Raw genomic sequence first — 13,886 nt, forward strand, 5'->3', positions numbered from 1 at the left:
CAATTTTAAACTTCATCTAGTCAATTTTGCTACAAATGCATTAAATCCGCGGTCTATCCATTACAAAAATAACCGCTAGATAATACGTCGAGGAGTCTCTTTGAAATCCTCGATACACAGAGGGACGTGCAACGTGACGCCATACGGAGTCACGTAAATGCAAATTGGAGATGGCAGCCAGCATTCGAGACTCACACTTCCGGTCTCCTCTTTCGGCGGAATCGTATCCGGTTCGACGGGGCTTCCGGTTTATAATTATTGTGTACCTTCAAACGAGCTCTCCGTAAACACGATAAAGCATTCTGTCAAATATTTTCCTTATCATTCTGTAACGAACGTAGACCTTGCAATTCTTCTAAGTGGAATCCCGCAATCCCGCAGGTTCCCCTGTTACTTTTTGCTCCCGCATTTCTTAAATAGGCGATGCTAAATCCACCAAATTTCGCGGCACTACGCGTGTAATGAAAATTGCGCGAATGACGACGCGCAAGATGAACTATATCGATGTTGTACTTTTACTTGATTTCTTAACTTCATTAATAATTAAAAAAACGAAGCCTTAACCAACATTTTGGTAAAGGTAAAGATTCTTTCGATTCATCTCAGATAGCACGCGACGTCTTAGAGACGTCTTTTCTACGTCCATTTTAGGTCTGAAAGTGTCCTACGTCCTAAAAAGACGTCTTTACAAATCGTAAGAAGTCGTATAACTCAATTTTTTGCTAATAAAAAACAGAAATGCTTCGAGCAAAGGATCTTTAAGTTGCCTGAAAAATCGCAAAATATCATAAAGCTCATTCTACATGGTAAAAATTGGCTTTCTTTTCCCCTTGAGAAAACGAAATGACTTTCTGAGCGACCTAACGTACACACAGTGAGTGTGAAAAGTATTCGTACACCCTTTAATATAGAATAACTTTTTTATAATTGTACCAAACTACGTGATTTTGTATAATCAATTAGAAGCATTGGTTTACGAAATGATATGCAAAAAAGATTTTCCAAAAATTATATTTTACAAGATTACATGCAAAAATAAAAAAGGCATTTTTTAATACCTTTTTATTTGGGCCCTTAACGAAAATTTAAAATATGTGTTTCGTAGATCTATGTTAGTTATACACATACTGAAAATTTCATCGAAATCGGTTGACGCAATCTTTTCCGATTTTGTGGATTTTAAGCAGAAACTGATCAAAAGTCGCGTGATACTATGATTTTCACAATTTTTAACCGCTTGTAGGTCGTGTGTATGTTAATACATTTCGATGAAATTTTCAGCATGTGTGTATAACTACTATACATAGATCTACACAACACATATTTTAAATTTTCTTTAAAGGCCCATATAAAGAAATTTTAAAAAATGCCTTTTTTATTTTTGCATGTTACCTTGAAAATTATAACTTTTAGAAAATCTTTTTTGCATATCATTTCGTAAACCAATGCTTCTAATTGATTATAAAAATCAGGTCGCGTTTGGTATAATTATAAAAAAGTTATTCTGTTTTAAAGGGTGTACGAATACTTTTTACACTCACTGTATGCATATTACTTTGAAGAACTACATAAATTAGTCCTGCGCTATTGAAATAAATCCCACATATATCCCGCGGGATTGAAAAAAGTGCGGGATTGCAAACCTTAAATTTAAATAAACGCTTAAGAGGACCGTGAGAGGAGAGAGAAAGAGAGCCTGACGCGATGAGCGTCCTCTATACATATATATTACATCACGAAATAGTAAACTGTAATGATAGACAGTTCATAGGATAAGGCTATCGTAAAAACGCAGGTTCGCCGGCATTAGAAGTTATGAGAGCCTGAGACATAATAACCGACCGGCCTGAGAGATCGAATGCCAGAAAAATGCAGAAGCTATTTTCTCTCTCCTTCTCTCTTGGAGATAGAGGGTGTCTTCTCCTCGGGAGAAGTCTCCGGGCGTGGATATTATCTGGCCAACTGTTCCGAGTTCTTCATGGTCCGTGGGTGATGATTACACGGACCCGACGAAAGGGATGAGGTTACAGGCAAGGGAACTGTGCTGATGGACACACGGCTAACAACAACAACGGTTACAGCAATTACACGCGAGCACAGCAGATCGCAATCGGTCGCGACCAACACGATCCTGAAAACGCTCTGGGACCTCGGAATTCGCGGCCTAACTGTTCCGAGGTGAATTCTTTTTAATAAACCATGCGACAATTGTTTTAATCCCTTGCCGTATTTTAACGAGTCAGACTCGTCGTGAAGATTTTAACAAAGTCTAACAAACATGAATGTTAGGTGTTTCTTTTTAGATCAAATCCAATTTGATTCAATATCGATTGACAATAAACACTGTCAAGATCTCGTCGAAGCGATCCACCCGGTGCACAGGTTATTATGTTCGTCGGAGAACATGAATGCGCCATTTCCACGAGCGTTTACGATTCACTGTCTCCAGCCTACATTCGCGTCGGGTTCTCGTAATGGTTGTACGAACAAGTATCCCGACAGAAAAATACGAAGTCGCGGCCGGTCTGCTTCTTGCTGCCTTTCCGTTTGCTTTTCCTCTTTGTCGGGGAATCAGCTCCGCCAGCCAGGTAAAGGCAAAGCCAGAGACTGCGAAACGTTTACCGGTGCAGGCGCCACTTAATACATTGCGATCGGAGGCAACCGGCCAATCCTTGCGGCTTCAAACAGGAATCTGAAGTCGTTCTATCCGAGAGCCGTGCGCAGAGGTTCTTTAGCATCCCCTTAGCGACATTATCGTTCGCTTCCACGAATAGTACGAGAAATTCAAAATTTTTCTCGCTCTCGCGGTCTTTTACATCTCAATTATCGATTGAAATTGAAAGTGCTCGAGCCCGGATAAGATGTTGAAAAATACGCCCGAACCAAATTGATTTTTTGTTGGAACATTCGATAGGACACCCAAAGAAAATCCTCTGTGACGAAGTTTCAAGTCGGTTCAATTAATTATTTCTTCTGTTCTACCCGACAAAAATATTACGAGAAAATTCATGAACAGTCTTCCTGTTAGCCCACACGACAGTGAATTATTTTTAAATTTTTGGGTCCAACCGACCCAGGCGAATCATATCCGAAAATTGATGTTCGCTTGCCGATCCATTGATTCTCGGCATCCACGAGGGAACCCAGGGCGATGCATCATTTGAACTCTCTAAAAACTCGTTTACACAAAATAATTAGCGGCTTCGGTGACGCTAATGGCAGCGAGACCCGAGGCTGCCTGCAATTGCCGATACGATTCCGAGTGTTGGCTATCTTAACAGAGCTTATCCTGAATCGCTTATTTCGCATCGGGACGGGCCTGTTCCGAGAAAACAGGATGGCAAAGGGTCCCCATTAAATGGGATACTTCCCCACAAACGGGGCCTTTTTCTGAGGGCCTCTGATCGTCGAACGTAGGCCCTAGAGTTTAACAATAAGTCTGAGATCTAGACGACGCAACGTCACGTTCAATGATACTCCAAAAAATTTCATATTGTTACGATAATGTCTTGATATACATACATATGTGGAAAAAAATGATCTAAAACAATATGTATGTTTTCTTGTTGCGTACTTGAAATATCTTCATTGCATTGAGATTTCCGTGAAAATGATTCCGATGGTACGTGCATAGAATTATACTGGATGTATAATCGCAATAGTTTCTATCAGGAACCAAAAATAACAGTTATTCTAAAATTTTTTACGATAAGAATCATTAATAGATGGTTGATTATTGTACATTATCTTGAAATTCAAGATAATGTACACAAAATATAAAGAAACAATTCAAAAAATAAAATTATAAAAAAATATCGATTTTTATACTTTTTGGTTACAAATAACAGTTATTAGTGTCCAAAAAATTGGCTCTTCCTCGATAACTGTTATCGATGAAGAAACACTGTCTCGATTGCTCAAAGCAGTTATCGATGAGAGAAGTTCATTTCGATCACTCATAACAGTTATCAATGAGAGAAATTTATTTCGATCGCTCATAACAGTTATCGATGATCGAATTTCTTTTCACTTTTTCATAATAATTATTGATGAGAAAATTCATTTTGGTTGCTTATTTAATTATTGAGTTGTCTACTCTTTTTCGGATGGAGCAAGTCTGTGAAATTCATTGAGAAGGTTTCGTACAACAAGACGAATCAACAGACCATGAGAACGACACAAAATGTTTGTCACATTAAATTTTTATTGTAACAATTAATTTTAGGAATAAAAAATTAATGAAATAATTGATTGTCTGCCATTTGAAAGTTGTACTATTTAATAATAACTACTACAAATTGCCTCCATCAATAACTGTTATGAGCGATCGAAACGAATTTCTCTCATTGATAACTATTTTGATAAGTGATCGAAATGAATTTCTCTCAAAGATAACATTTAACAACAAGAGAAAGAATTTCAGGTTAGTCATAATCCTTATTTGTAACTATATACGATTTTATTCTATGCAATACTTGTTATTCTATGACTTTTTTCCTTTCGGATTATAACAGTCATGGTCACTGGTTTCTATCTATTGAAAGGGAACAATGAAACACGAAGTTCAACGACATTTTATTAAATAGTACGTGGTATTTTTGTCTATCGTCGTCTCGAGGTGGCATCGAAAATTAGACAGAACTGTTTGCTCGTTCTTTAGCGATCCTCAAGGACGTCTTGTTATAGCTCGTTGAAGCGTCTTTAAAGTGGTTATCGAGTACCAACAAAAAGGTTCAACACTCGAATGAATATGTTATTATTATACACCTATTACTACGAATTATGTAGCTGTTGTGAAACACTAAAGTTTCGAACGTCATTCAGACACGTATTCCAGCAAAAATTGCGAATATCTGAACAGCGATATTCATATTACATTACCAGTAAGATATGTTCGATCTCCAAAAAATTCGCACGGCAACAGATCCTCGTCTCCTCGTTAAGTCGTAATTACTTTATCAATGTGAAAGTACCTCTGCAGTCGCGAGAAAGAGAGAGAAAGAGAGAGAGGGAGAAGGTGAACGACAATGCTCGAAACAGAGAATCAGGAAGACGTCTCAAGCCCGATCTGATACGGCTTATCGGCGAATCACGGGCGGCGCGATTAAATGGACGTCGCGGGATCGCCATAAATTATGATGCCGATGAAAGCATCGGATAAGTTGCGGCCGGAACCACCGCGAGTGACCATTTAACGTAACAATATTAATAACCGCGAAACTTCTCTGTGGACGAGTGCACAAAGCCGTGACGTCGATGGTCACGGAAGAAAGGTTGAACGGCGCGGTGGCAGAGTATGCCTAACTGCGTATGCTGCGTCTGGTACACAGGTGCGATCCGCACGCAGGTGCGTGGATCGTGACCTGGGCGGAGCCGTTTCGCGGCCTTCGAAGGGGCGGCACGAAGAAAACGCGAGGCGAAGATGCGTCCACGAGACCAGAGTGCAAAGATCTCTCAAGGCCGCCACTGTACCCTCTCGTCCTTGTCTCGCTTAATGAGACTCCTTAGAAGCCGCGTGTACATACACAAGCGTACACTCTCCCGGCCTGACGCTGCGCTGGTTACCGATCGGACCTCGATCTTTGAACATCGATCGATTCAACGTTCAATCCCTTATGATCTATTTCACAGCTACGAGGATGATGGACCTTGACATACAGTCACGTAGAAGACAACACACTTCGAAATTAGGAATAGAAGAAAGGGATCTAACGATTATTATTATTTGTTGGAGTGACGTAGATTCACACATACTTCACGCGTTTGTTTGCGTGCGTAGTAGAGACGGGCTGCGCTCCCGGGCGTTTCGATAATGTTCTATTTTTTTCAATTCATTCTATTCTGTTTTTTCTGATGTACCAGATACACACCTTTTGTCCGTGCCGCGCACGGTCTTCCTTTGGAGTAACCTGGTCCTCGACGATTATTATTATCTGTCGGTAATATTAAACAATATTTTCACTTCGACGTGCAATGTCACAAGAAACACCATCATCCACAGTTTCAAAAAATTTCCAGATACGAGACGCGGTTAAACAGCCCAATGATGAAGAGCGTGATAACGAGCGTCGTCGAACGGAACCCGAAGCACAACATTTTCTGAATCGCAACCTGTACCTGATTCCCGATTCGGTCCAGCGAGTCCGAGTGCCTCGAGCGTCATTAATCATCTCGCGCGATCGGTCGGCGCTGGCGCGAGAGCAAGAGGAGCCAGCATTAAAATTAATTCCGGAAACCCATGGGTTACGTGAAGCGTGAAAGAACGCTGATCCGTCGATCTCCGTTGCGATCTCTCGCAAGTGACGCGTTAAACGAGAACCCACTTCTTTTCTTCCGAAACCGTCGTCGTCGTCGTCGTTACCGATAATCCGAAAAGAAATTGCGCGTCGTAACTCGCTTCCGGATTTATTATACCTATACAACAGTATTTAGTTGCAACGATGCTCTCAGCTCTCTTTCTCTCTCTCTCTCTCTCTCTCTCTCTCTCTCTCTTCCTCGCACCGAAGACGATGACGAAGCTAATGGCCTTCTCGAGGATCTCGCGTAGCTGTTACCACGGTTTCTGATCCATATAGTTGGATATGCTCGGTAACGCGGCTTAAGTGCATGCAGCTAATTGTTTTTGCGGCGCGCGCGCCCCGCATATTTCGAAAAGAGTAACAACACGCCGAACAAAAACCGCCGGTGCTTCCATTAATGCGCGCGCTGATCTGAAACGCTAAACATCAGCGAATCGCCGCGCCGAGCAAAGGAATCCGCGAGCCAGCAACAGCTTCACTTTTTTCAAACATGTTACAGACCGATCACTAGGAACTCTCGTTCTCGACGAAATATTATTCACCAGCCAGCTCTGACTATTGTTTCGGCAACGCAGGAACCCGTGGAATTCCATACCACGTGGTACACTGCCATGGCCACTTCGTTTCATGCGATTCTCTCGAGTTTCTGATGCTTAGACCTCTCTTTTTTTTTTATTAAACTATAAAACCCCACATGGGATTATTAGCAGCATGCACATGTCTGTGCATGCTAACAATACAAAGTATCTTAGAATCTAAGGTTGCCGATATTGAAGAACATTTTCGAATGCAACTCTAAAGGTATAAACAGTGAGCCTTAAGAAAATGTAAATAAAGTAGGGGGCAAAGAGAGCGTCTGCACAAAAAGACATCTATTGTATAGAGTGGAAAGTAACCCTTGTTGCAAAGTTTGTGAATCAGAGCATCTCTATTATTATCGTAGATCGGGCATTGCCATAACACATGATTATTTAGGATCCTGTACTAGACAACCACATAGACAACTTGTGTCAGCAGCATGTTTAATCTTAAAAAAAAATATATAAAAAAGCTTTTTAAAAACCACGCTTATAATAAAATGCACTAAAAAGGGGAAAATAATTTTTTATACCGAATCCAGTTAAATGATTAATAATATTTTTCCCCAAAATTTTCAGCAATTAGTTCAAAATTTCTTCCGTTATAAAATTAGTGTCGGTATGAAAAATTTAATATGAATTTAAATAAAATCATGACATTAGTGACTACATATAAATAAAAGCGTGGAGCGCTAAACTATATTGACGTAATCTTCATGGGCGCTCCACGCTCTTATTTACGGTCACTAATGTCTTAAAAAAATATTTCCCCTTTTTAGTGCATTTTAATATAAGCGTGGTTTTTAAAAAGTTTTTTATATATTTTTTTATTTTCTACTTTTTAGTCTTTTTTAAATGGAACGCAAGATATAGTAATACTGGTATGAGATAGTAAGATATAGAAACGCAAGATATGCAAATACGCGAGATAGAATGAGGGGATGACTCCGAGAGACGAAGTCTCTTGATGGATGAGTCGGAGTGTGAACGCGTAGTAGAGTAGGGAGCGCTGGCGCGTGGAGTGGGGATCGCTGAACGCGATGACGTACTACCGAGCGTCGCGCGACGAGATGTGACGGTTAATATAAAAATTTTTTTTTCTCCTAAACGCACAGTTTTCTTTTAAAATTTGTTTTTTAATATTGCATTGTCATCCAGTTCTGAGCTATGTTTAAAGTTTCAAGTCTCTAGCTCATCGAGAAGTGGTTTAAAATTCGATTACAAGATTTGACGCATACAACAACAACAACAACAACTCGACAAGCTAATATAAGCGTTGTAAAAAGGGAGGCCTTCAGCTGATAATGTCCAGATCGAAGTCTGTTAATCCAACAGGTGAATTTTCTAAGGAAGCTTGAGATGAGCAAACCAAGGTTTAGACCCAGAATGGTAGAAAGATCTGAAAAATTTAATGCATACCCTTGAACTCTGCCTCTTCGAGAATATTATTGACTGTCCTAGCTTGTTTTCTAAAACTATGGGAAAAGTCAGAGGACGAAACTAGGATGTTAGAAGAAACAGCCAGTAGAGACACTTCTTTAGCTAGTGCATCCACTTTTTCATTGAACGTAATTCGAATATGCGAAGGGATCCAAAAGAGGAACAGTTTCTTGGATTCCGTAAAATAGGAGTTTATCAGCTTATAGATATCTAGTAGAAAGTCGTTAGATTTAGCACTGCCGGAGTTGTTACTTAGTGCTATTAGAGCACTGAAACAGTTAGAACAGATGTAGACATAATGATAAGAACAGTTAGAAGCAAGCTCAAGGGCAGTTTCGATTGCATTCCCAGCTCAATGAAAATTGCTCATTTTAGTTGTTTGATTCCACCATTATCGAAATTATCAATCCATTGATTAGGTCAAGTGTACAATCTTGTTTTTTCTAGAGATCACTAGGAAGCAGTAACGTTTGAATGAAATTTTTCATATGCTATTCACTTCGTTTTGTCCGTGACTCCATTGCAAGTTCATTTTCGATGTAAATCTGGCATCAATGAGAATTTGGATAAGATCCAGCTTTCCTATGGTTGAGAATGTTGAAAGAGGAATTCCAGCAAGCTGTTCTATGTAAGAGACGTCCAATCCCCGGATTCTAGCGTGGGGAAGGCATCGCGGAAGGTGCAAAAGTTCCCGAAGACGGCCCCGTATGTCTTATAATAAGGCAAACATTCAGGTTTCTCCTGGCAGAGGCCTTTTCAGGGTTACGCGAAACGACTGTCGATACTGTCGACGATAATGGGGATTCTAACGGCGGGCTCTACGTCTTGGCCGAGCCGCCGCGCCGACAAACCCTCGTCCTTCGACGGAAATTGCATAGTCGGACGGCTCTTTTGTCGTTGTAACGATCTACGGATCGGCCCGCTAGATCCAATGGAAGGGATCCATTTAATGGAAAATGTCAACCCTCTCTCTCTCTCAATGGTGACTAATAAATCATACTTGTGCAACTAATTAACGCTTGCACTTTGCACGCCGCTCGAACACAGATACGTTCACGCGATTCTTACTGTTCCCGCCATTTCGACTATTTTGTGATTCCCTCGAAAAATTCATCCTCTTTGCACAGAAATCGAGGATGTTTATGCACCTTTGATCACATCTATAGTTTTTAATATTTCTAAAACACTGATTTAATGACTAGTCTCTCGTATAACGCGATGAAAAAATTGTTTAAAATTACTCTTGTGGCAATTATTTCTGTGGCAGTAATTGTACAGTTGTCTTACGCAATCTTTTGTATTTGTGCTGTACATTTACTGCAACATATTTATTTGGCGGTGGTTCAATCATGGTATGGAGTTGCCTTACGGCATATAGGGTAGGTCCACTGCATCGAATTGAAAGTACGGTGAACCAGTTCACTTGCAAAAATATTTCCGAACAGAATTTATTCGATGTTGATGATAATATGCCGATACAAGAATGTGGTGTTGTTTTCCAACACGATAACGCCCCAGGGCATTCTGCAAAAGGCGTCAAAAATTGGCTAGAGTCTGAAAATTATAACCGATGTCGTGGCCTGCTCAAAGACCAGACATAAATCCTATCGAGAATGTCTGGGCATATTTAAAAAAGAAATTAGCGAATAACTACAATGATCCACCAACGACAATAAATTATTTCTGGTAAAGAGTGCAGCAACAATGGTATTCTATTCCTCCAGAATACTGCGAAAATATAATTTCAAGTATGCCTAAACGCATTTAAGCCACTGCCAAAGCCAAAGGCTTCTGGACAAAGTATTAAATGCATAAAAATATGAAATGTTTATTTGAAAATGAATTGTGGTGCGAAACCGATTACACGAAAACAATTTGTATTTATCAAAATAATAATAATATCATCATTGTTTAAATTTTTTTGGAAAGCTGAAATATTGTACTTAATACTGTGTATTTTGTTTTTTTTTATTCTACATATATGCAAACATTAAATAAAAATACATTTTTGTAAAAATATCGTTTGTGTGTTCACTTTTGCTCCTCACTGTATTGTATACAGTCTTTTAAAACAAGTTTTTGGTCGAGTTATACGGGAGTCCACAGCATTTAATTTTTGTGTATCGTTCATTAAAACTGTTGGCGATCAAAACTGACTTTTGCTGAGATGTTTCGATAATCCTTCTTCATCTATAAGAATCTAATTTTTGTGCAGATTGATTGAAATACGATTTCACAATTGAACAATTTTCGTGTGAAGGCCGCAGAGCGATAGAAAGAGAAAACCGCGAAACGTTTGCAGAAATGCGGGTCTCATAAAATAATTCCGAGAAGTTGACGTACCGTGACGTCTCCTAACGACGTAAATTGTAAATGAACATCCACGAAGGCGCAAGCACACACGGTGAGACACGTCCTTCGACAAAAATTCCCTTCTGGGAACGAAGAGACGAGAACTTTTATCGGCGGACGTTAATGCGGTGCGCGAGGGAACGTTGTCAGATGGCAATTTCGTGTGACTGCTAAAACTTCTAAGGAATCATTAACATATCGGACGATTAGGCTAAACCGTTCCCTCCGCGGTTCTATGCAGATGAGACGGGGAATCGTCGTGTCGGTTATCAAGGGACTGACCCGAATGCAGATCACTATCATCTGGAGCATGCTGACCGAGTCGGGCTGACTCATTGTCAACGAGAATCGCATAAATCAGCATCGCTGAACCACGGCTCGATCTCTTCTCGAAGCTGAATTCATTCGATCCTCGACGACAATCGCATAGAAACAAATCACGAACCTCTTCATCCTCTTTAATAATCTTCCATTGGAACCCATCATTTTGTAAGTTCTTGTACATGGAAGATCCGCAAATGTGAATGCAAAATAAGAACTTTCCAAGTTAAGTAAGGAGCAAAAATTCAATCGAAGAGTATAGCACAAAAAGATATCCATTCTCAATGAATCGCAAGCACAAATAGTTGAAGATCATATGACGATACTCCGTAAATTATCCACGGGTAACTGAAACTTGCAATTTCGGCTCCCTTTGCCGTTTGGTTTCACGAGGGATCGTTGCCGGCGTCTACGATGGCTGCGTTCGTTTATTATTCAGTCGTAAAACTCGAGCTCCTTTAGGCGCGCCCTATGCGAATGGGAATAATAATAAGCCTGCGCCATCGCAGACTCCAGAGACAGCGTTCGGAGCTTTTGTGCGAATCAAAGTTTTAAAACAATTCTCCACGGATCAAGAAAACAACATTTCAAAATACTTTAATCTTCCCCATATCTTGTAAACAAAAGAAAACGGTTTTCTTAACCCCTCGCCGTATCATTTTCTTTACATTGATTAAATTTAATCCCCAAAAATGTCGTAAAAGGGAAATGAAAATGTATATTTTTTGTATGGCTACATTTATTTGATTCAATCAAATCAAATGTTATTTCATCTGAAAAGAAACGCGTAACATTCATATTTATTAGACTTTGTTACGATCTTCATCACGAGTCTGACTCGTTAAGAAATTGGCCGGGTGAAATATAAAACAGTAAAAAGGATTAGAAACATTTCAGAATATTGTAATGTTGTTTTTAATAAAACAAAGCCATTAAGGGATGAAGTCAATTTTCATTTTATTCCTGCTTCCCACAATCGATGCAGAACATTTTTATTTTGCATAAAAATCCGCAGTTTAATTATAAGGGCAAATATTTAACTGCTGAAAGCCGATGAATCGCACTTGTGTCGCGCAGACTGAACGTCGTAAATCGTGCGCGGTTTAAGACGGTCGTAAAGCTATTGCCAAATGGTACCCGCAACGTGAATGGTATTCGGGTTGCGTCACATCGAACACCTCGACGATTCGGTTCCCACTTTTTCAATGGCAACGACCTCCTTGTACACACCGACTTCCGATCACACGACCATGAAGCCACGATCGGTCGTATTGCTCCAGCATGAAATGATTTTTCACCGTTGATCAAGTCGTTCACTTCCGACCGGCCACTTACGCAACGCACGTGTATTAAATTCTGTTCAACAGTTCAACATGCCGTGTGGCCAGCGGAAAATTCATTCACTTCACTATCGAACCTCCCTCTGTCTAGCCATCCCCAATCCGATTAAGTTCTATTTATTATCTGTAGAATGCGGATCTTTATGCATTTATGGCTTATACAAATTTTTTAAAAATGCTGGAGTATTAAATTCAACAGAATTTAGTACGATGTTCATTTATTTTGGGTCTACAAATATTATTACCAATGAAAATAGAATTTTATTTGGTACCACTTTCTTAAAATTTGTCTGCAAAAATTGAAAATTGCATAAACGTCCGCAGTTTAATTATATCAAGAATTGACCGGTATGCCTAATGAATGAACTATTTCCTTTCCGTGTTCGCATGCTCTCGAATCTACCTCGAAAAGAAAAATCCGATATATAATTAATGACTCCGCCTTGTTACCATTGTTCCGAGATCTGAAAGCCTTCAACTCTGTTTTCAACAGCGAGTGATAGATCATTATTTCTGGAGATCTACAGGCGACAAAGACGGAAGATTATACCTTTGGAGGATGTATTGACCATCGGACCATTTTTTCATACAATAGTCGGTTCCTTTTTCGGGTTCGAAGGTCGCCGAGCTTCTTTCGTTTCAAATGATATATCGACTTGTTCACAGAACTGTAGATGGCAGATCAGTCTCATCAAACTCACGGCGACCTTCGGGTCGTTCTTTCATCCTTCAGTCATTATTTTCGGCGTGTAGAATTATAAAGTGGCCCCTAGACGATCAATAATATTTCTCCTAAATTATGTATCGATATCATTGTAGTATTCGGCGCATTATTATTGTAGCCGGACAACAATTGTAAACTAACAAGTTCCACAAAATCGAGAAAATGATCTTTAAAAATCATTTGAAGCTAAAGTAGTCTGTCGGATGTGCAGTTTGCGGAGGCAAAGAAACTGGCAACGTCAGTTTTGCCCTAACTGTAGAAAATTTCAATTCCCATATGGTTTCGCTGAAAAAGGCGAAGATCATCGATCAAACAGCTCGAGGCGACAGTGCCGTAACGAAAATTCGATGTGTGTGCCCGTTGTGCCTGAAGAAACCGCTGTCTAGTGGCCTCAAAAACACGAAACAGAATGTTAGCCGCTCGATGCATCAAATCGATACGATTCGCAATGGAGAACCATGGCAAATATGGTAATGGCAGAGCGTTGGATTGCCGCTAGACAGGCCGCCTTAGGAACGTAACAGATTTTATTTCCATATCGATCGCCCGTGCTCGTTTGTACCGCTGATCGAAATGATACGGGTGTTCTTTACGGTCCCACCTGTCTCGCTTCGAAAATCCTCTGCTGTTTCTGTTTCGTTGTGTTTCTCTTTTTTTTTTGTTCCCTGTTTTGAGCATTCGGTGCCAGCACAGGGTACCGTTATCAGTATTACCGTACGGCTGACTAAATTTATTGCGCGCTCGGATTATTGAATCGTCAAGCGACGCCGGTTATGTTGGTCAGTGAATCCAAGGCAGGGACGAACTGAAACGAGACACGAGAATACAAGCA

At 40.0% G+C, this 13,886-nt stretch overlaps 1 protein-coding gene across 1 annotated transcript in view; it reads left to right on the plus strand.

Moving 5' to 3' along the window:
• LOC143207041 (uncharacterized) overlaps positions 1 to 13,886 on the plus strand; it is a 46,278-nt gene that overhangs the window by 17,595 nt on the left and 14,797 nt on the right. The window lies entirely within an intron of this gene.

This window comes from Lasioglossum baleicum, chromosome 3, assembly GCF_051020765.1.
Source record: "Lasioglossum baleicum chromosome 3, iyLasBale1, whole genome shotgun sequence".
NCBI lineage: Eukaryota > Metazoa > Arthropoda > Insecta > Hymenoptera > Halictidae > Lasioglossum > Lasioglossum baleicum.